Source organism: Bubalus kerabau, chromosome 3 (assembly GCF_029407905.1).
Source record: "Bubalus kerabau isolate K-KA32 ecotype Philippines breed swamp buffalo chromosome 3, PCC_UOA_SB_1v2, whole genome shotgun sequence".
NCBI classification, from domain to species: Eukaryota; Metazoa; Chordata; class Mammalia; order Artiodactyla; family Bovidae; genus Bubalus; species Bubalus kerabau.
The window spans coordinates 139,790,632-139,812,983 of NC_073626.1; the positions used below are offsets into that span (position 1 = coordinate 139,790,632).

General features: G+C 40.8%; 2 long non-coding RNA genes across 2 annotated transcripts; one reads left to right on the forward strand and one right to left on the reverse strand.

The window, feature by feature from the left end:
* Positions 1–3,044: 3,044 nt before the first annotated feature.
* Positions 3,045–15,366, reverse strand: LOC129647797 (uncharacterized). The gene is made up of 3 exons (XR_008712513.1): positions 15,243–15,366; positions 4,531–5,208; positions 3,045–3,731 (listed from the first exon to the last, which is right to left on the reverse strand). It is a non-coding gene; the product is annotated as an uncharacterized LOC129647797 (long non-coding RNA).
* Positions 15,367–15,420: 54 nt separating this feature from the next.
* LOC129647798 (uncharacterized) lies at positions 15,421–21,834 on the forward strand. The gene is made up of 3 exons (XR_008712514.1): positions 15,421–15,554; positions 16,854–16,936; positions 21,661–21,834. It is a non-coding gene; the product is annotated as an uncharacterized LOC129647798 (long non-coding RNA).
* Positions 21,835–22,352: the final 518 nt, after the last annotated feature.

The window sequence follows — 22,352 nt, forward strand, 5'->3', positions numbered from 1 at the left end:
CACCAGAGGAGATTCAGATTTGAGAATTGTCAGCATGCAGTTGATAATAAAAGCCATGGGAGCAAATAAAACAATAAAGGAAACAGGAAAAGGATAAAAAGAAAGGAGGCTCTGAAGAAAAGTAACAGTTTAAGGATGGAGAACAAACTGGAGAAAAGAGGTTCAGTTCAACATTCCAATTCCTTGAAAAATAATACTAAGATGACTGCTGCTGCTGTTGCTGTTAGGTCGCTTCAGTCGTGTCCGACTCTGTGCGACTCCACAGACGGCAGCCCACCAGGCTCCCCCGTCCCTGGGATTCTCCAGGCAAGAACACTGGAGTGTGTTGCCATTTCCTTCTCCAATGCATGAAAGTGAAAAGTGAAAGTGAAGCCGCTCAGTCGTGTCCAACTTTTAGCAACCCTATGGACTACAGCCTACCAGGCTCCTCCATCCATGGGATTCTCCAGGCAAGAGTACTGGAGTGGGGTGCCATTGCCTTCTTCAAGGTGACAGTTATCCTAAATGCTGCCAAAGGATATAAACTATGTTAACTTTTACTGTAGTGAATATTAAACAAACACTAAAATAGAACAGCAATATGAACTCTCACTTATCCATTACCTGGGTTCAAAAATTATCAAATCCATGGATAATTTTATTTCTTCCATACCCCAATCTGCTGCATCATACCTTATTATTCTGAATCATTCTCAGAAATCCCTTCATTTCATCCACAAACATTTCTGTATAGCTCACTAAAGATAATGACTCTTTTTTTCTGGACACAACCACTGTGCTATACAGTTCAGTTCATTCAGTTCAGTCGCTCAGTCGTGTCTGACTCTTTGCGACCCCATGAATCCCAGCATGCCAGGCCTCCCTGTCCATCACCAACTCCCAGAGTTCACTCAAACTCACGTCCATCGAGTCGGTGATGCCATCCAGCCATCTCATCCTTTGTCGTCCCCTTCTCCTCCTGCCCCCAGTCCCTCCCAGCATCACAGTCTTTTCCAATGAGTCAACTCTTCGCATGGGGTAGCCAAAATACTGGAGTTTCAGCTTTAGCATCATTCCTTCCAAAGAACACTCAGGGCTGATCTCCTTTAGAATGGACTGGTTGGATCTCCTTGCAGTCCAAGGGACTCTCAAGAGTCTTCTCCAACATCAAAAGCATCAATTCTTCGGCACTCAGCTTTCTTCACAGTCTAACTCTCACATCCATACATGACTACTGGAAAAACTATAGCCTTGACTAGACGGACCTTTGTTAGCAAAATAATGTCTCTGCTTTTGAATATGCTATCTAGGTTGGTTCTAACTTTCCTTCCAAAGAGTAAGCGTCTTTTAATTTCATGGCTGCAATCACCATATGCAGTGATTTTGGAGCCCAGATCATATGTTTTAAAAAATCAACAGTAATCCTTTAATATATCATCAAATATTTAGTAGTTGTTAAAATTGCCAATCATTTCATAAGGGTCATAAATTTTAGTTTTTTTGATTAAGATTTTACGTGTTACTATTAGGTGATAACATCTTTCAAAACTGGATCTATCCATCATCTCTCTTTTTTCTTGCAGTTTATAAGTCTGCAATGTAAAAGCCCAATAAAAATAGATCTGGACAATAAAGAGGTCACCCAAGAATTCCCTGCAGATCCATTTTGGTGGAAAATGCTTGGGTGGGATGTCCAAGCTCGTTTTTTTAACTGAAATTGAAACTTAAGTTTGTTGAAACTGTGGTTGCACAGAGAACCATGTTGCATTAAGTTACAAACTTTACCTTCTTTTCACTATCATGAAAAATCCAGAAGTTCTGTGGCATAACTTCCACAACTAGTTATTTCTTCAGAATATTAAGGAGCAATCATCAAGTACTTCTTTAAGGAACAGAAGAGATTGACTTTAGAATTATTCCTTTTATACTGACAAATTTCCTGAGGATTTGTGTTCCCTAAATGAACCAGCTGCAAGTCAGTTTGACTTTAGATGGTTGTCCTCAGTAAAAACCATTAAGCTAACAATAAACTCAAAGTCATTTTGAAATACTTCCTAAACTGGACAGAAATCCAGCCCCACAATGTAGTCCTTAAAACACATTTGATATTCTTGGGTTTTAAGACAATAATGAAAATTTACTTTAATCATTTTTTTAGTTTTATTTTTTAAAGATGCTTAAACATATGTTTATTTCAGCAACTTTCCATGGGTCCTTGGAAGTGATTTACTACACAATTACCATGGGTTCCCACACTGCTTCTGAATTCTGGTTTTTCATACATGGAGTCAGTATCTTAAAATTCTTATTTAATATTGAATTTCTAAGTAATGCACATTTTTGGTAATAACTTATGCAATTTTTCTCCCTGTGGTTCTCAGGGATTTCAATGTCACAGCACACTGAAGCCAGTTTATCTTCTCATCTATGGTGGCGGTTCTCCCCAGGAGCAATGGGGTGGTTCCTAGTGCAGTTGTTGTTTAGTCACTCCGTCATGTCTGACTCTCTGCAACCTTGTGAACTGCAGCACTCCAGGCTTCCCTGTCCTTCACCATCTACCCAAGGTTGCTCAAACTCATGTCCATTGAGTTGGTGATGCCATCCAGCCATCCCATCCTCTGTTGTCCCCTTCTCCTCCTGCCCTCAATCTTTCCTAGTATTGGGGTCTTTCCTAATGAGTTTGCTCATCACATCAGGTGGCCAAAGTATTGGAGGCCTAAAGGAATGGTGGCGTAGAGGAATCAGCCAGTCAATAGAGCTTTAAATTAAGAGGTAAGAGGAAAAATGTATGGGATAGCAGAGAGCTAGCAATGGTGGGATCTGGAGGTATTAACTAAGCTACCACTGCTGCTGCTGCTGCTAAGTCACTTCAGTCGTGTCTGACTCTGTGTGACCCCATAGACGGCAGCCCACCAGGCTCCTCTGTCCCTGGGATTCTCCAGGCAAGAATACTGGAGTAGGTTGCCATTTCCTTCTCCAGTGCATGCATGCATGCTAAGTTGCTTCAGTTGTGTCCGACTCTGTGCAACCCCATGGACAGCAGCCCATCAGGCCCCTCTGTCCACGGGATTCTCCAGGCAAGAATACTGGAGTGGGTTGCCATTTCCTTCTCCAACTAAGCCACTGAGACATTCAAAGTGGAACTATCAACTAGAAATGGGTTATATGACAAAGAGCAGAAAGAGGCAAAGGCAAATTTAGAAAGTGTATCAGGTAATATGGTTTTGGCTGCATGTAACAGACACAAGACACATTCCAGAGCAAGTGGTAACATTCTATTATTCTATTAGATGATTCCAGAGTTGATAGATGCAGTGATCTGATGACATCAAGTCACTTTTATGAGCTTCTATCTACTTTCCCCTCATGGTTGCAAGATGACTGCCACAACTCCAGGCATCACATTCTCACACATCAATGTTCAAAGACAGGAAGAAAGTGAGGGGGGTGGGCTCTATTCCTGCTTGTCTCTCTCTTATTAAAGAAAAAAATAAAATATTTCCTAGATACTCAACACATTTCCTTTTATATCTCATATATCCAGATTCTCATTGCAAGGGAAGCTGATATTAAAATTCAGCAGTTAGTCCCTTTGGTGGCAAAAAGGCTCTGTCAACAAGGAGAAGACCAGCTAAACAAAAACGGGGATCAGGTGAGAAGTTGCTGAGAGCGGGTAGCAGGCCTCCATCTGACAGGATGTGCGGCTACTAATACTTGCTCTTCACTTCCGAGTCTTCTGTGGTCCTCATACTCTGGATTGTTCAAGAGAGCAACAAATTGTATTATTCTAAATTATCATGTAATTGCTTTGAAATGATATTTACAATCTCACAAACTCTAAAGTACCTAGAAGTAGGACTATTTTTATGAGAGATTTGCATGGTATGTATAATTTTTTAAAATGCAAATCCAAGTTGAAGAGATACAGAGATTTGCATATATGCAGAAACATATTATGTTTTTAGATTTTAAGATGAATATTGAAAGGACATCAGTTTATCACAAATAAATTTATAGGCTTAAAATACTTCCATTTTTTAAATCTCAGAGGATTTTTTAAGGAATGGTGACATAATTCAAAAATTGGTCTGGAAAAATGATTGAAAATATCAAATGTTAGGTAATTTTTTAAACACTTTTAAATCTTAGAGTGATGCTACCAGAAACCATTACCTTTTAGGATGATGAACCTTTTCTACAGTTCAGAAATTCCTTGTTTTACTAAAGCTTTTCCTTCTCATAAAGTAAAATTAAACTCAGTATTGTTTTTGTTTAATGGAAAAAATATAGTATCGTCCCATTTTTAGAAAATTATTTGAGTAGTCAATTATACTGCAGTAAAACTTTTTTTAAAAAATAAACTGCTTGATCTGTCCATTCATTGAACGAGCATGTCAGTACCCACTATATGCCAGACACTGTTCTAATGTGAGCTTAAGAAGTGGACAGAACACACAGAAATCCCTGCCCCATGCCTCACCCAGCCAGCCGCCCAGCGGTTCTACATCTACTTCTGTGCACCAGTGGATGTGTTGCAACAGGAGGACTTACTTTGATTTGTTCTTTTCTCTGTTGTATTTCTCTGAATGGCTTCATTTTTTAAATAATAACTGTCATTTATGTTCTCTAGGAAGCACATGTCATAACAAAGATAAAGATGCCAAAGATTTGTTGCAGGTAATACTTGTGAAAAGTATTACTTGTTGCAGGTAATACTTGTGAGAAGGGCAAAAAGAGCAGGAATAGGCAGGGGAAACCTTCAGACCGCAGTGTTGGTCTGGCACCCATGAAAGAAGAGCGGTGGGAGGAAGGGAGATTGGGAGAAAGAGCTTCAGGTTGCAGTGCAGCTCTGAGAAGTTTCACGTCATCTGACAATGCAGTCCAGCACACAGATGGCTCATAGAGCAATCGACCAGCAAAGGCCAGGTCAAGTCCCTCTGCTGTGATCAGTCATTGGCTGGGAGCTGCCTGGGAAGAGGGTGGTTTCAAACATTGTAGCAGATCCTCCGGTGTTGCAACTAGAGAGGGTCAGCTCACTGCACTCCTCACAGATGAAAGGTGATCTCCTTCTTCAAGTGAGCTCCAAGCAGAGCCTCCATGGCTGCCACATTCTTCACTGTTACTCTATTTTAAAAAGTCATTTCTTTAAAAAAATTTTTTTCTGTAGCCACCACATAAAGACTAAAGAACAGAAAATAGGTCTCCTTTATTTTCTGCTAAATCAAAGAGCTGTAAAAGAAAATGCCAACTTGACTACGTAACATCTTATAATTTCTGTAACTCCAAAAGAATAATGAACAGAATTCAAAGCAAGCAACCAAGCTAGGAAAAATATTTGAGATAAATATGACAGGCAAATTAATAGGCTTTACCTGGAGACAATGAATAAAAATTGATTTTTACAAAAGCAAAGACATTTGAACCCCAATAAAGACAACAGGTTAAAGATATAATTAGACGATTTGCCCAAAAAAGGTATAAAACAGATAGAATTGGAATATTTTCAACTAGCATTTAAAAACAAGTAACTTTAAACAATATTTTTTTAACCTAAGAAATTAACAAAGGCTTAAAAATTATATTACTCAATACTTAAAAGAGTATAGTGAAATAAGGTATACTTTTCTAGATATGGTATAACTTGGTGATTATTTTGAACCTTTTACTTTCCCTTCAAAGAATATATGCTGAGGAAATAATTTGAAATAGAAAAAAAGTTTTAGACACGAAAATGTATTCCAGTCAGGATTCTTAATTATGAGAAACTCAACTCAAGCAGCTTAAGCCAAAAAGAGGAAATTACATGTTCATATAAACAAACCATCAAACCATGAAAAGTAGAGTTTAGAGCAGGCCTGGGGGTAGACTTGATGCAGGAACTCCACAGCAACTCATGCACGGGCTCTCTTTCTCTCTCTCTTTCACACACACACACATACACACACACGCCCCATACCCCCCAGCATCTGATATGTGTTGGCCTCATTCTCGCAGCCCTAGGAGAAAAACAAAACAAACACAATGGTATGTTCATTATTAGGTATTGAAAGATTGTTTTTCTCAACAGTAATCAGAGTGTTTAAAAGGAGTTCAGGTACAGTATGATGGAGAACAACACAGCCCTAGATTTGGGGTCACCTCCTTACAGCTTGTGATTCAAAGGGAGTGAGACTCTGCTCTACTCAGCCCAGGTCACAAGTCTATCACTGAGTCAGTTCCTGGCCAGCCTTTCCCTGTTGGAGCTCTCTCAGGAACCCCCTCCGGCCGGCCTGATTTCAGATCCTTACTGTCTCTCACCTGGACTGTATGTTTGCTCCAACCGCTCTCATACTTTCCATAACAACCCCTACCACATCCCCACATACCACATCCACCCCAATTAATCCACCCTGCACACTGTGATCAGGGTTAGCTTCTTTTCTTAAAACACAAATCTGGCTGGGTCATTCTTTTGCATCAGCTTTTCACTGTTTCCCACTGCTCTTGGGACGAAGTCTGTATTCTTTGCTCAGCCTAGTAAGTCTACAGAGTTTCATTCAATAATCTTCCCTCTCACTGCTCTCCTTGACATACACAGTCCAGGACTACACTCTGCCCTGTCCCCAGAGGAGTCTCTGTTCTTGTACATACTGTTTCACACACCACTGCTTACAACCAGTTCTAGACTGTGACCAGCCCTGAGCAAGTCCAGCCAAGGCTGCCTTGTCTCTGTTCCACACCAGGGGGCCTTGGCTTTAGGCCTTGGGCCTTCTCTAACCTCATGAAGTAGGACATCCATGAGAACCTACTATTAACTTAATTGAACAAGGAGGCCACTAAGATGGCATTAATTCCAAGATGGCCTACTAAGCAAACCAAAATCTAAGCTTGTAAAAGCCCAAGGTCACAAAATCCAAAGCCAATCACGAGCAGCCAACCAAGCTTTAAGCTATAGCCAATTAAGTAATTTCCTTTTTTTTCTTCATCTCCTCTGTAAAGCATCTCTCTACAGTTCCAGCTCCAGCTCCACTCCCAGCAGAGTGCTCCTAACTACCTCTGGTTTGGTACTGCCAGATTCTAATCAATTCTTCCACAGATAAACTCCTAAAACGTTTTAAATGCCTCAGTTTATCTTTTAATACTGCTCAGTCCTCAGGCAGGCAGCAGCCAAAGGCCCAGAACAATTGAATCCTATGAGGCCATACTTAACCAGGAGAAATTAGAGCCAGTAATACATGCTTTCCCTGTTCATTTCCCCAGAGGACAATTTTAAGACATCTTTAAAGCTCCCCAGAAGGCCACACAGGATGGAGCACAGTCATCCGCACCGGTGCCAGAGTCAGTGGCCACAGACCTGTGGTGGCTGCTGCTTCCCTGTTTCCCTTCCCCTGGGATCACATACCTAAATAATCTACCTGAACTCAAACCTTTCCCTCAGGATCTGGTTTGGGAGAACTCAGGCTAGGACACTAAGCTATATCCAAGCCAACAACTTTCTGAAAAGTCATAATCTGACCAAATCAGGAGAAAAGATCCAAAGCCTGAGAAAAGAAGAAAGACAATTAAATGAGGAAACAACTTTCTTCTTCCAATATCTAATTCTAACTCAAATAGAACTGTGCTGTGTGTGCTTAGTCACTCAGTCATGTCCAACTCTGCAACCCCACGGACTGCAGCCCACCAGGCTATTCTGTCCATAGGGATTCTCCAGGCAAGAATACTGGAGTGGGATGCCATGCCCTCCTCCAGGGGATCTTCCCAACCCAAGGATCGAACTGGGAACCAAATAAGCCCAACCTCAGAGCAGTTTGGCATTCAGTGCAACAGTCCAGCAACCAAACTAATGTAAATATTAATAAAATCATCAATATCATCCCTCTCAGAAAGCATCAAGTATAGGGAGGTGTATTTTTAATACATGTATTTTTAAAAATGTCTTCTCTCTCACTTCCACCACTTTCAGTGTCCTCTACATGGGAAAGAACTGCCCATCAAGTCCATATTCTCTCTTCTTGCCTTCAACCATCAATTACAAAACTCCTTATAGAAAGTCAAGGTCCTCGTAGTTTTAGATTTTCTTCTCTTTTCTTTCTACCCTTTTCTCTAATTTTTTCTCTTGTGAGTAATTTTGGCCTTTTCTATGAAAATACCCCAACCCATCTCTTCTATGTTCTGTTTTCTACTATTGTCCCCATTCTACATCACAGAGCCCAGAAACCAGCCTAGCAAAAACAGAATCCTCCTCAACTCTCAGAGAAAGGGAGAGGTGGGAGTTGCTAGACTCAGAATTCTTTTTAGTGGGTAAAAAAGGCTGTGAACACTCCACTTAAAGACATTTATTCCTAGTCACACAATACTTATCTAAACACAAAGGCAAATGATCTCAAGGTTTCTCATTCATCTATAAGGAAAAGAAGAAAAGATGTGAACAACATTTAAAGACTGACATTAACCCAGGAATTTTCATAGTACATGTGCTATCTACCTCTACTTTTGAAGTATGTATTATACAATATTTTTTATATTTGTTTAATCCTTAACAAATCCTGTGACTGAGAAATTGTCCGGTGGTTTAGATATTCCCAGAATTTCTGGATGTAGTGACTATCTTCTGCAGCAATATTCTAAGTGTATTCAGTGGGAGTGAGGGGAAATTATAGAGGATGACCTGGATCACAGTGCTATGAACACTGGAAATTAGATTAAATCACATGTTGTTTGGTGATCCTGGACTCAGGGTCATGAAGCTCATAGCATCAAGGAGATATGATTGTTGAACACTTTCAACTCATCTGCAGAGCTTAACCTGCCATGCAGAGGAACTGGGTGTGTTCCCAGATTAGGGTGTAAAACCATGCAGGTGAGAAATTGCCAGAGTCTGTATCCATATCTCTGCCTTTCCCAAGGTTCTTTCTTTGGATAGGTTAATATCCTTGTGTGGGGTAGGGGTGGTCAGGCTTGGGCATCATTTCCACAAAGTGCCTCAAGTAAAGGAGGTATCTTGTTGAACCAAAAGATACAGTAATGGGGTTGAAGAAAGACAGCATCATTTGCCTTTATGCTTGAACCCCAATCCAGTCCACACTGCCTGAGTACAATGAAAGGATAATTTAATAAACCCTATAATTATTTAGGGCAGCATAATTATATTGTATTATGCATTGTATGTGTTAAAGTAATTGTCTCAATGTAAACATTCAAAATAGCACAGTTTTTCTAAGTCATTTTGCATTTCTTCATTTATTTTAATAAGTGGGAATAACATAGGCCTCATAGGCCTCTGAAATTCTGAGCAATCCTGGGTCAAGCAGCTCTTGTCTGAACATTATGCCTCTGGAGATAGACTTTGCAGCTCTCTACACCATTAACTTGGAGAAGGCAATGGCAAGCCACTCCAGTACTCTTGCCTGGAAAATCCCATGGATGGAGGAGCCTGGTAGGCTGCAGTCCATGGGGTCGCTAAGAGTCGGATACGACTGAGCGACTTCACTTTCACTTTTCACTTTCACACAATGGAGAAGGAAACGGCAACCCACTCCAGTGTTCTTGCCTGGAGAATCCCAGGGATGGGGGAGCCTGATGGGCTGCTGTTTATGGGGTCGCACAGAGTCAGACACGACTGAAGCGACTTAGCAGCAGCAGCAGCACGCAATTAACTAGTTAACAAGTTGTTAACTATGTTAACAACTAAGTCATGTTAACTATTTAACAAATGAGAGAAAATCAAACAACTGCTGCCTGACTGTTTACTGTTTGTAAGGCACTGGACACAAGTGAAAAAATAGGACGTAGTTCTTAACCTCAAGTTTATATGCCAGAGAGGCAGAAGGACACCAATCATGGAATCACGTCATTAACCTAAAATTATACTCCTGTGGGAGTTCTCTGGTGGCATAGTGGTTAGGATTGCAGACTCTCATTGTCATGGCCTGGGTTCAATCCTTGGTGGGGGAACTGAGATCCCGCAAGCCATATAGCACAGCCAAAAAAAATTACACTTATGATAAGTTGCAGTAGGGGAATTTGACCTTCTTTGTGGGAATCAGAAAAGTATTTGTGAGGAAAGGACAGAGGTTACACAGATTTCTGAGAAGGAACAGAAATAAAGTGGGGGGAAAGTGGCAGGGGCAGGGAAGAGAGTCCCAAGCAGGGGGAAGAGGGTGTTCAAAGGACATGTGGTGAGAGGGAACAGCACAGATTTGAGGCTTTGAAAGATGGCCTGAGCCTCCAAGACACAGAGAGCCAGAGATAATGGGGCCCAGATGAGGCTAGTTGAAGGAGATCACTTTGAATCTCCAGGCTTTTTTTTTTTTTTTTCTTTTCAGGGAAATCATCTCACTGCTACTCACACACGCCACATTCATGTACCCACCCCACTGCATATCCAAACTCCAGTCATCTTCAGAGCTCAACTTGAGCCTGAGCTCTCTAGAATAAACCACACCAATCTGCCACACTGACTGCCCTTAAAGCATAGCTTTCTTATTGTGCTTCAGATTTGAACCCCACTCCAGTACTCTTGTCTGGAAAATCCCATGGGCGGAGGAGCCTGGTGGGCTGCAGTCCATGGGGTCGCTAAGAGTTGGACACGACTGAGCGACTTCACTTTCACTTTTCACTTTCATGCATTGGAGAAGGAAATGGCAACCCACTCCAGTACTCTTGCCTGGAGAATCCCAGGGATGGGGGAGCCTGGTGGGCCGCCATCTATGGGGTCGCACAGAGTCAGATACGACTGAAGTGACTTAGCAGCAGCAGCAGCAGCAAAACTGAGAGGGAGCAAACCCATAACTGCGTAAAGCGTTGTCCAAAGAAATAGCATTCAAGCAATAATATTAAAACGAGTTTAGAGAAGTAGACAAAAAGAGGGAAACATGCCCACCCAGAAATTTTTTAAAATTTTCCCAGATTGGGGGAATTTTCACTTATTCAGAGCAAAAGCTTTGAGTTATTAGGGGACTTTTCACATATAAATATTGCAGTGCATGCCAGGGGATGTGGTGTAAAGATGAATTATGAAGAAGCTAAAGTAGAGCGAATCCACAGAGCCAAAATTTGGCTCTTTTAGAAGACTTTTTTTAAAAATCGACAAAACTCTGGAAGCTGGTAAAGAAATCAAATGAGAAAGCATAAATAGACAATATCAGGAGTAACAAGGGAACACTATTATAAATACGAAGATTTTTAAAAATAAGAGACTATTGAGAACACCTTGTTGGCAATAAACTGAAAACAGATTAGGGGAACAACTGACTAGAAAAATGTATCTCATCAAAATTAATTCAATAAGAAAATAAGTAAATTAGGGAATATATAACTGGAATTAGGCAGAGATGGGAGACTTAATCTCAAATAATTCAGGGCCGTGTATGTGTGCTAAGTCACTTTAGTCGTGTCTGGCTCTCTGCAACCCCGAAGACGTAGCCTGCCTGGCTCCTCTGTCCATGGGATTATCCAGGCAAGAATACTGGATTGGGTTGCCATGCCCTCCTCCAGGGGATCTTCCCTACCCGATGATCAAACCCGCACCTTCTGCATCTCCTGCACGGCAGGCAGATTCTTTACCGCTAAGCCACCAGGAAAGCCCCAATTCAGTGCCAGTTGATAGCAAATGACAGAAAAGGCATTCAGGAATACCCCTAGCAGCAAGGTCTTCCCTGGTGGCCCAGCTGGCAAAGAATCTGCAATGTGGGAGACCTAGGTTCGATCCCTGGGTTGGGAAGATCCCCTGGAGAAGGGGAAAGCTACCCACTCCAGTATTCTGGTCTGGAGAATTCCATGGACTGTATAGTCCTTAGGGTTGCAAACAGTTGGACATGACCGAGCGACTTTCACTTCTGTTTCCTAACAGCAAAATGGGTCTTTCCCCCTCTGATTCTACCAATTGCTCATCTGTAATATATAAACAGAATGTTTAATAACTGAGATTATCAGACTGAGGGAGAATTTCTTCTTACGCTAATATCTTGGCTTGCAAGTTTTCCTGAAATTGCCACCAGTAACACTACCATTAAGGGCCGCTATTTTAAGCAGGTGTATGCATTGTAACCACCTAAAGTATTATGCCGTCAGTTCTGAGCCTTTTTAATCTGAGGACATGTTTGAATACCATTGGCACACTCGAAAGGCCTTCAGACGATACTAAACTCTAGTTAGCAGGAATTACAGTTTACTTGTACCGCAGTGGAACAGTGTCACTGTGACTGTCAAAGCGGCAATTCTGTTGGTCACCTTCAGCACTCCGCTACTATTTGAGAAGACCGTTTTACTACCTGACCAGGCTCTATTGCGCATTGTTAAGGCAATGACTTTATATCTCACATCCAAGCAAATTCTCTGCCATTGTACATCGTGTCACACAGCCCCCTCAGCCTATTCCAGCTGACAGACCTCATATAACAAACTACATATCTACTGAATCCCAGGAAGAATTAACTGGTATGTGTTCATCAAAATTTAACAACACTCCCCACCCTCTTGTGACAGGTTCACCGTACACCTTGTACACTAGCTGAGAACTTCCAAGAGCTAATAGCAATCCAACATACACAGGTGATTCATTTTCCAAAGTGCAGAATATCATTTTTTTTTTAGAGTAAGGGCTTTATGGAAATTTCTCCCAGCAACTTTGCAGAGAGGTCCCTCTACACCATCTCCCTCTGTAGAGCCCGGAGCCATGGGGAGACAAAACAAAGGTCCAGCCAACACAACCTTTACTGGGGTTAAATAGATGATTGTAGACAGAATTTTTTTCATTTTAATACATATTAGGAATAAATGTAAATACCAACTCAAACCTGGGTTTTCACAGATATTATTGTTTCAAATAATTTGAGTTGCCTAGCAAATTATATATTTAATAATATATTTACATTTACCTAGTCAGTTTATTTAAATATGAATGTTAAATTGATGATAGTATGTATAATGTGAGGATATGGTAAAAATCATGAAGGTGGCATATGAGTGATTGAAGTTTAGGAAAATGCTTTATCTAATTCACTCATTAAGGCCCAATATCACACAGCAGAAAGTGAGGACCAAAGAGAAGGTAATGTATTTTAAGTACATGCTGTCATTTCCATTGACAGATGAATGGGTAAAGAAGATGTGGCATATGTGTGTGTGTGTGTGTGTGTGTATACAATGGAATACTACTCAGCCATAAAGAGAATGAAATAATGCCATTTGAAGCAACATGGATAGATCTAGAAATTATCATACTAAGTGAAGTAAGTCAAACAGAGAAAGAGAAATAATGTATGATACCACTTATATGTGGAATCTAAAAAAAAAATTATACAAATATAACTTATTTGCAAAACAGAAATAGACTCACTGACAAAGAAAACAAACTTATGGTTACCAAAAGGGAAAGGGATAAATTAGGAATTTGGGATTAAAAGAGGCATATTACTATATATAAAATAGGTAAAAATAAGAACCTACTGTATAGCACAAGGAACTATATTCATTATCTTATAATAACCTATATGGAAAAGAATATATATATATAGATATATAACTGAATTACTTTGCTGTACACTTGAAACATTATAAATCAACTACACTTCAATTTTTTAAAAAATGCTTTCTCATAATGATCTCAGGTGATTCCCCCCTATACTGTAAGCTAAGAGAGAAAAGTATTGTTATAACCATTGTAAAAGTAGAGTAAGTGAGACTCAGAGAGGATAAACAACATATGTGATGTCATCAGACAGCTGCACGGATCTCCCACTTCTCAGAAGACATTGTTAAAGACAAAAAGCACAGCTTTTCTCAGTGTAGGATTATCACGTGTAAATGACATCCAAAATCAGTTATCTCTTAAATTCCTAGCCCTAAGCAAATTAGCCTCTATTTTCCCAGAAAAGATTTGAAATGGGGCGCTACCACAGCACAAACCTGGAGTGTCATTTTTTTTCAGTCAATGTTCTTTCTGGGCTTTCCTTTTGTTCCTCCTAGTGGTACAAGCAAGTAGGGATCAAATTCTGAGATGATAGAATTCTGAGGCAGCCTTTCCACAGAGCAGGCACGAGTAAGAGAAGCATATTATCTGGGCCCCAACAAGTAAACTGGAGCTTCCAGGGCATCCCAGATAAAAAGTGAAGAGATTAGGTTTCTTCCTTGAAAGATAAATGTGGACTTGGAGAACTGTAAGGGAGAATAATTCAGGTATTCTTAAATGTAAGTGGGATTTGAATTTCTCACACAAAATGAAGAAAATAGTCCTCCCTGAAATCAGATCTGTTCTGTGTCTTACTCAGAAATACATTAACTCTAGAGCCAGGGGCATGGCAGTAGAAGAAACAGAACTGTGGTTTCTAGACATAGTTTTCCAGCTCTTTTTTTGACCTTGAGCTTGTTACTTCCTCTCTGTGGTTGGACAAATGTACTTTCAGAATTTTTGCAGTTCCAGCACTGTGTGATTCTAAACATACTGTTTACAAGAAGAAAAGGAAAAGAAAATTCAGACTTTACTGATGTCAAAAGTGGAGCACAGGGACTCAGCCTCTAGAATAATCTCAATTCGGGCCTGAATAGTGACAAGAATGAAAATGGGCAACGGCACCCCACTCCAGTACTCTTGCCTGGAAAATCCCATGAACAGAGGAGCCTGGTAGGCTGCAGTCCATGGGGTCGCTAAGAGCCGGATACGACTGAGCAACTTCACTTTCACTTTTCACTTTCATGCATTGGAGAAAGAAATGGCAACCCACTCCAGTGTTCTTGCCTGGAGAATCCCAGGGACAGAGGAGCCTAGTGGGCTGCCATTATGGGGTCGCACAGAGTCGGACACGACTGAAGTGACTTAGCAGCAGCAGCAGCAACAGCAGCAGGGGCAGTTTCAGAGAGGGTCCACCCCAGTGACTGATGCTGAATGTAGCAAAGATCATCATTAGGACCAGGAGTCCAAAAGGACCCAGAGGGCTTCCCAGGTGGTGCAGTTGGTAAAGAATCTCCCTGCCAAAGCAGGATATGCAAGAGATGCAGGTTCAATCCCTGTGTCAGGAACATCCCCTGAAGTAGTGAATGGCAATCCACTCCAGTATTCTTGCCTGGAAAATTCCGTGGACAGAGGAGCCTGGCAGGCTACAGTCCATGGGATCACAAAGAGTCAGACACAACTGAGCACGAATAAGAATAAGGAGGTCCAGGAGTCCAAAAGGACCCAGAGTAGGCAGGTCTCCATTAGAACTAAAGCTCCAAGAACTTGAAGATGGAAGTTGAGTTACTCCATCAGAACTGTAACTGTGAAATTCAGGAAACATAGGACTTACCCCAGGACTGGAAGAGCGATGAAGGCAGGCTCAATTAGCACATTCCATTGACATTATGTAGGGCTTCCCTGATAGCTCAGTTGGTAAAGAATCTGCCTGCAACGCGGGAGACCTGGGTTCAATCCCTGGATTGAGAAGATCCCCTGGAGAAGGGAAAGGCTACCCACTTCAGTATTCTGGCCTGGAGAATTCCATGGACTCTATAGTCCAACATATGATGTTGCCTTATTCACTTATTTCTGCATCATCTTGGGTCATGTTTTCCAGAAGCTGACCCTGAGATGAGGATGTGTGTGCAAGTGACTTATTAAGGTAAGGCTCCAAGAAAGTACAAGAGTGGAGATGCCGGTTAGGGAAGAGGAAAAAGCCAGGCCACGCTGATGAAGTCCTGGCCTCAGCCTGGTCGTGAAACTCTGATCATCACAGAATCTGTCCTGCCTCAAGGCAAAGGAGCTGAGCTTTCTACTCCTGCATTAGTTAGTCATTGACTTTTGGCTGCCCTGAAGGCATGAAAACTCCCATTACATTTCAACTATGAGAAGCATCAAGCTGCTTGCATAGCCCTGTGGTAGCTCTCTAAAGGAGTCTGCAGGTGCAAGCTATTAAGAGCGAAGCACCCCCCAAGGCTGTAGATGGGACATTCTACTAGTAAATGTTTCCAGGGGCACCAATTATGTCCTCAGTATTCATAGAGGGCTGACTTTTCTCCCCATTTGGATAATAAATTTATATGAAAAGAAGCATAGGTTTTGGAGACCTGGATTTTAATTCTGCTGCTTCTGCTGCTGCTGCTGCTAAGTCGCTTCAGTCGTGTCCGACTCTGTGCGACCCCTTAGACGGCAGCCCACCAGGCTCCCCCATCCCTGGGATTCTCCAGGCAAGAATACTGGAGTGGGTTGCCATTTCCTTCTCCAATGCATGAAAGTGAAAAGTGAAAGTGAAGTCGCTCAGTCGTGTCCGACTCTTAGCGACCCCATGAACTGCAGCCTACCAGGCTCCTCCATCCATGGGATTTTCCAGGCAAGAGTACTGGAGTGGGGTGCCAGTGCCTTCTCTGGGATTTTAATTCTAGGCTCTGTCAATTATGAAGTTTGTGACCTTAGAGTATTTAACTGCTCTGAGTCTCAGTCTTTGCACCTGCAAAGTTTAATTGACTGATATCAAATAAACATGGCAAAGTTTAATCAGATGAATATATTTTCAAGTGTAAAATCTTTGAAATAAGAATATGTCTTATAATCACTGCTGGTCAGATAGTAATCACAACAGAGTTGTCCCTGCCTGTGTCTGGTCTTGGCTGTTCACATCATTGTCACCTTAATTGAGTCATATGCACTGTCGATAGTTCATAAGTTTCATCACCATTTAAGATATCTGCAATATGATTACATTACAATTCAACTTTAATATGAAAAGTTTCTTTAGAAACACACAGAAAATAGAAACAATAGTAGAATGCAAATTTGGTATTAAAGATACAAATATTCCTCTTAGGAGTAATGACCACATTTACCTATTTTCAGCAAAGCAATAAACCAGCCATGGTCTTTACAGAACCTAAGAAAGGAAGACACCCACAGGTAGATGAATCTATATTATGTTCTATTACAGAGACATGTACAGAAGGATTGCCTATTGTGACAGAAACATTGCCCAATCCTTCCGAATAGCTGAAAGAAATTTCAAAACAAGAGGTGAGTGTGACTGACTCATAATGGTACAGCACTTCATGTGTCACATTTTAGTTAACAGGTTTTTTCTTTCTTCCTGATACTTTATGTATATATTATATATACACAATGGTGAACAGGCATCTAACGATGCCTTAGATTTGATGAAATTCCCCCAAATTCCACAATCACGTTTGGCTGTTCTCTGGAGCTGACAGTGCAGAATGTGAAAAAATAATGCTACCAGGAAAGAAGAGGCTGTATGGAAACATCAAACCTCATGCCTGGGTCCTGGGTGGCAGCAAAAAGTGAACATGGGACTGACTCATAACTGATGGGAAGGAAACCTTTAAAGTGTAAGAGACAGTAGCTAGAGATGACACATGGCAAACAAAGCTGTAACTTCCAGAGATGCTCCCTCTGCCCTATCCTCACTAGGATTTCCTTTCCTCCCAGGTGATGTGCAGAGACTTAATAGTCCCCAAGCTGCCCAAACAGAAGACTCCCTGAAGCCCCTTGCTGGGCCAGGTGTAGCCCCTCTAGTTGCTGCATGGGGTGAGGCTGGGAGCGGTGGGGGGTCCAGGGGGGCAGGGGGAGGGTTCTCATAGGAAGAAAGTGGAAGAGCACTCGGGGGCAGAGAGAGGCTAAGGATAGAAAGCAGTTTTCAATTAGTACAGAAATAACACTTAGAAAGTCATTTTGGCCATGTTGGTGTTTGCCAGTTGAATATCAGTCTTGTTATGACCCTTTCTTCTTATATCTCTTCTTCTCTATAAAATGCGGAGAGGCTGTACAACATGGAAGGCATGAGCCAGGCTATAGTTTGCCATGGGCTTGAATCCCTGCTGGATGACCTTAAGCAAGCCATTAACTTCTCATACTCTCTACTTTTTTCATTTATATAATACAGAAAACACTTGATCCTATACGTTTGGATAGATGCTTACACATAGGGCCCAGCACATAGCAAGTTCTTCATAGAGAGAAACTGCTAGAATAGTATCTGTTTCTTTTGCACACACACCCACATACACACAAAACACCAGTACAATCATCCCTTGGTATCTGTAGGGAATTGCTTCCAGAACCCTCACAGATAGTCAAATCCTACAATGCTCAAGTATCTTATAAAAATGGCATAGTATTTGCATATAACCTATCCACACCTCCTTTATACTTTAAATTAGATGACTTATATTAACAATATCTACATTATATATGTCTGGTTTTAGAAAAGGCAGAGGAACCAGAGATCAAATTGCCAACATCCGCTGGATCATCGAAAAAGCAAGAGAGTTCTAGAAAAACATCTATTTATGCTTTATTGACTATGCCAAAGCCTTTGACTGTGTGGATCACAATAAACTGTGGAAAATTCTGAAAGAGATGGGAGTACCAGACCACCTGACCTGCCTCTTGAGAAACCTGTATGCAGGTCAGGGGGCAACAGTTAGAACTGGACATGGAATAACAGACTGGTTCCAAATAGGAAAAGGAGTACGTCAAGGCTGTATATTGTCACCCTGCTTATTTAACTTCTATGCAGAGTACATCATGAGAAACGCTGGGCTGGAAGAAACACAAGCTGGAATCAAGATTGCCAGAGAAATATCAATAACCTCAGATATGCAGATGACACCACCCTTATGGCAGAAAGTGAAGAGGAACTAAAGAGCCTCTTGATGAAAGTGAAAGAGGAGAGTGAAAAAGTTGGCTTAAAGCTCAACATTCAGAAAACAAAGATCATGGCATCCGGTCCCATCACTTCATGGGAAATAGATGGGGAAACAGTGGAAACAGTGTCAGACTTTATTTTTTTGGGCTCCAAGATCACTGCAGATGATGACTGCAGCCATGAAATTAAAAGACACTTACTCCTTAGAAGGAAAGTTATGACCAACCTAGATAGCATATTCAAAAGCAGAGACATTACTTTGCCAACAAAGACCTGTCTAGTCAAGGCTATGGTTTTTCCAGTGGTCATGTATGGATGTGAGAGTTGGACTGTGAAGAAAGCTGAGTGCTGAAGAATTGATGCTCTTGAACTGTGGTGTTGGAGAAGACTCTTGAGAGTACCTTGGACTGCAAGGAGATCCAACCAGTCCATTCTAAAGGAGATCAGCCCTGGGTGTTCTTTGGAAGGAATGATGCTAAAGCTGAAACTCCAGTACTTTGGCCACCTCATGCAAAGAGTTGACTCACTGGAAAAGACTCTGATGCTGGGAGGGATTGGGGGCAGGAGGAGAAGGGGACAACAGAGGATGAGATGACTGGATGGCATCACCGACTCGATGGACGTGAGTTTGAGTGAACTCTGGGAGTTGGTGATGGACAGGGAGGCCTGGCGTGCTGGGATTCATGGGGTCACAAAGAGTCGGACACGACTGAGCAACTGAACTAACTAATAATATCTATATTAGATATTATTAATATAATATAGTCCAATTCCCTACAGATACCAAGGGATGGTTGTACCTTTAAACACTACATAAATAGTTGTTATATCATATTGTTTAAGGAATATGACAAGAAAAAAGTCTGTACCTGTTCGATACAGAAAATCATAGTAGGCCTAACCTCATAGAATAAGCCAGCAACAATGTAACATAGTCTATCCCCAATTGACTGAATCCATGGATGGCAGGTCCTGGATTTACAGGGCAATTGTAACTTGTCCAGTCATTAGTGGATGACTCACATTAGCTAGGCCATGTTGAAGATGTGGACTTTAGGCTTTGACTGCTGATAACCATTGAAATACAACCACAATGAGAACATCTGGTTTCAATAGAAATTCTAGTCCCTTTGTTTCTTTGAACCAGTTTAGAGTTTCTTTTTTTGCCCTCCAAAACAATTGAAAGCTTTGTACTAAAGTTACCATTTCTGAGTAGATTGAAAACGTTCTTTATTGAAAAAACAAGTAGACTCTAGGAAAGTATGGGAGAGAGTTTTGGCAAGTTGCAGTTCCATTAAGGGCATATTACATAATCAACTCACCATGGTAAAGCAATTGAGACATTTCTCACTGACCTTTCTGGCCCCAGTTATCTTATGCTCAGCAAAGCTTTCACGGAAAATATCATCACAACTTGTAGCTAATGAATTAGCTGAACACTGTGTCTTTAAAATATACCTCCTCATGCTATATTAATGCTCATTTAGTACTATTTTCACCATTATTTATATATTACAGTGAACATGCTCGCAGTTATGGCTTGGTGCCTTTGTCTAATTATTTCCTTAGGCCTTCTTAGAAATAGGAAACATGTTACGTAGGTTTTTTTAACCGAACATGTATTGCCCCCCTAGAAAGTTTTTACTAATTTATAATTTAAGCAATAGTGTATGAAAGTATCTTTCCTCATATCCTCAATAACATTTAAATCTTGAGAATTCCCTGGCAGTCCTGTGGTTAGGACTCAGTGCATTCACTGCCAGGGGCCCAGGTTTGATCCCTGATTGGGGAACTAAGGTCTTATAAGCCACGTGGCATAGAAAAAAATTTTAATCTTTACCAGCCTAGAAGATGAAAATGTCATTTTACTGTTTTATTTTGCAATTCTTCATTAGTTAAACATGTTTATGTTTGTTTATTAACCACATGGATTTCTCACTCTGAGTCCTTTACTCATTTTTCTACAGACTTCTGGCATTTATTGTTATAAAGTTTAATTATATATAATAAATATGAATACATGTCATTTTATGAATATAAATGCAAATGAACAACTCATAATTTTATTGAGTGAGTATTTTAAGATTTAAGGTAGTATAATCTGGGCTGATAAAAAGAAATTACAAGTCATTCTTATGTTTTAGTTTCAAATATATTATTTGGAATAAATTTGAGATAATTTTGCACTGGTCAATAAGACTTAGCCACAATATTTTGATTACTACTTTGGGAATCAAAATAAACCAATGAGCTATTATTAATTAATCTTGGCTCCTCTGAGCAGGCCTAAGAGTAAATAAATAGTCCATGCCCTGTGGTAACAATCTTGGGGAAGGGAAAAAGGAAATTACCTGTGAAGGGGAGACTTCGCTGATATTTCTCTGCTCTTGGTTGATGGCGCCATGAAATCAGTGACCATAATTCCCTGGCATGAGGTCCTTCAGCACTTGGTAGTAGAAGGCCCAGCAGCACAGCAGCCCTGCTCCACATTTGGATTTGTTCTGAGAGAGGATGAATGGGTCAGGCTGGGAAGACAGATACAGCAGACAGGATCCTCTTCAGGGAGACAGGAGGACTAAAGAGGAGCACCCTACTACAGGCCAGGCCAGCTCCCTCCAGCTGTGTGGTGGGGGGCAGTAGGCCTATGGGATGACCATCCCCACCAGAACCTGAAAGCTCTGGGAGGGCTGGTGGGGCCTCAGTGGTACTGGTGGGGCCTCTGTTGACTAAGGTGCCTCAGGAGTAGATCTGTGTATATGCTGAGCTCATGGATCCTTCTCTGGTTTCTATGCAGTGATGAAATGTATAATGTTGCTATTGTTTTTTATCACTTAGCATTTTTATTCATGCTTGTATACATGAATCTCTATTATTTTCCAACTGGGTTATAAATTCCTTGAAGGTAGAATTTCTTTATAAAATTCTTAATTTTATCAAAGTTTTAAGTACACAATAAATACTCAAATATCTATTTCTATGTAGTAGCACACAACCTACTAATAGATAACAGAATTTTACAGGTTAAATAATGGTATATAAATACTTTATTATTGAACTATTGTTTGTTTTCCAGATCTGTAAAATGGGAAGGAAGAAGAGAATATACATAGGAAGGCAAATGGAAAAGAAGATATTCTTTCTAGGTCACAAAATTTTATAATTAGAGAGGGTCATTGATATCATTAATCTAATACATTTATTTTACAGAAGAGGAAAATGAGACTCAGAAATAAGGAATGAGTAATCTTTTTGTTTTTTCTTTTAAAATAAAATAAAATCATAGATAGCAGCTTTTTTTTTCTATAAAACATGAACGACTCCCCACATCTTTAAAGATTGTCCTATGGCATCATTTTTAATAACAAATATTTTCGTGTAAGACTATGCCACATTTATTAACCAATCCTGGGAAGGCATTTTAACCTAAATAGAAATCTTACCAATTCTTGTAGTAAAAACAAAAAGAAGAAAATGAATATTTTGTTACCTTGGTATGAAGATTTAAAGTTTAAAGTTGCTCAGTCATGTCCGACTCTTTGCAACCCCGTGGACTGTAGCCTATCAGCCTCCTCCATCCGTGGGATTTTCCAGGCAAGGATACTGGAGTGGGTTGCCATTTCCTTTTCCAGGGGGTGTTCCCGACCCAGGGACTGAACCCAGGTCTCCCACATTACAGGCAGATGCTTTACCGTCTGAGCCAGCAAGGAAGCATTTAAAGTTTGGTCTACTGGAATTTTGCTTTGACAGCAGATGGTCAATATGCAG